Consider the following 1,176-nt stretch of genomic DNA (forward strand, 5'->3'; position numbering starts at 1 on the left):
CACCGGCATCGTCACCGGCACCGGCACTGGCATTGCCACCGGCATCGTCACCGGCACCGGCATTGCCACCCGGCATCGTCTCCGCCACCCGGCATCGTCAGCGGCACCGACACCAGCACCGACACCGGCATTGTCACCGGCACCGACACCGACAATGCCGGCACCGGCATTGTCACCGACACCGTCACCGGCACTGTCACCGACACTGGCACTGGCATCGTCACCAGCATTGCCACCGGCATCGTCACCGACACCGGCACTGGAACTGGCACCGGTATTGCCACCCGGCATCGTCACCGACACCGGAACCGGCACCAGAACCAGTACCGCCACCGGCATTGCCACCAGCACCGCCACCGGCATTGCCACCGACACCGTCACCGCCACCAGCACCGCCACCGGCATCATCACTGACACCGGAACCGCCACCAGCATCGGCATCGTCACCAACACCGGAAACAACACCGTCGCCGCCATCAGCACCACCACCGGCATTGCCACTGACATCGTCACTGCCACTGGAACCGGCATCGACACCGGAACCGCCACCGGCACCGCCACCAACATCGTCACCGACACCGGCACCAGCACTGGCACCAGCCCTGGCACCACCACCAGCACCAGCAACGTCACTGCCGCTGGAACCGGCACCACCACCCGAACCGACACCGGCACCGCCACCGGAACTGGCACCACCACCGTCGTCGCCACCAACATCATCACCGTCACCGTCACCGCCACCGTCACCGCCACCGTCACCATCCCCACAGGGGCAGGGCCGGGGGGGCCGCGGAGAGCGGGGGCAGGGGGAGCAGCGGCTGGGCACGCACCGGGCGCCTGCTGGGCCGGAGCGGGGGCCTGGCTCCCGGCACCTTCCTCTTCCTCCTTGTGCGGCGCCGCGGGCGGGTGGCCGCCGTCCAGCTTGTCCATGAGGCGGTTGAGGGTGGAGGCCAGCGACTTGGAGGCCTGGTTCCGGTCAAACTCACCCTTGAGGCCCTCGGTCTCCAGCTCGTCCTCCACCTGGGAGAGGCGGCGGATAGCAGGGGACGAGGCGGGGACAGKCGCGTCCCCCCCGGCCCGAGGGACGGCGCACCTCGTTGATGATGTTGTCAAACTCCTTCTCCATTTCGCTCTTCACTTCCTCCTTGAGCTGGGCCATCTGCTCGCGGGGCAGCA

The sequence above is a fragment of the Nothoprocta perdicaria genome, unplaced genomic scaffold, assembly GCF_003342845.1.
Source record: "Nothoprocta perdicaria isolate Ctin4 unplaced genomic scaffold, notPer1 scaffold_1154, whole genome shotgun sequence".
Lineage (NCBI taxonomy): Eukaryota > Metazoa > Chordata > Aves > Tinamiformes > Tinamidae > Nothoprocta > Nothoprocta perdicaria.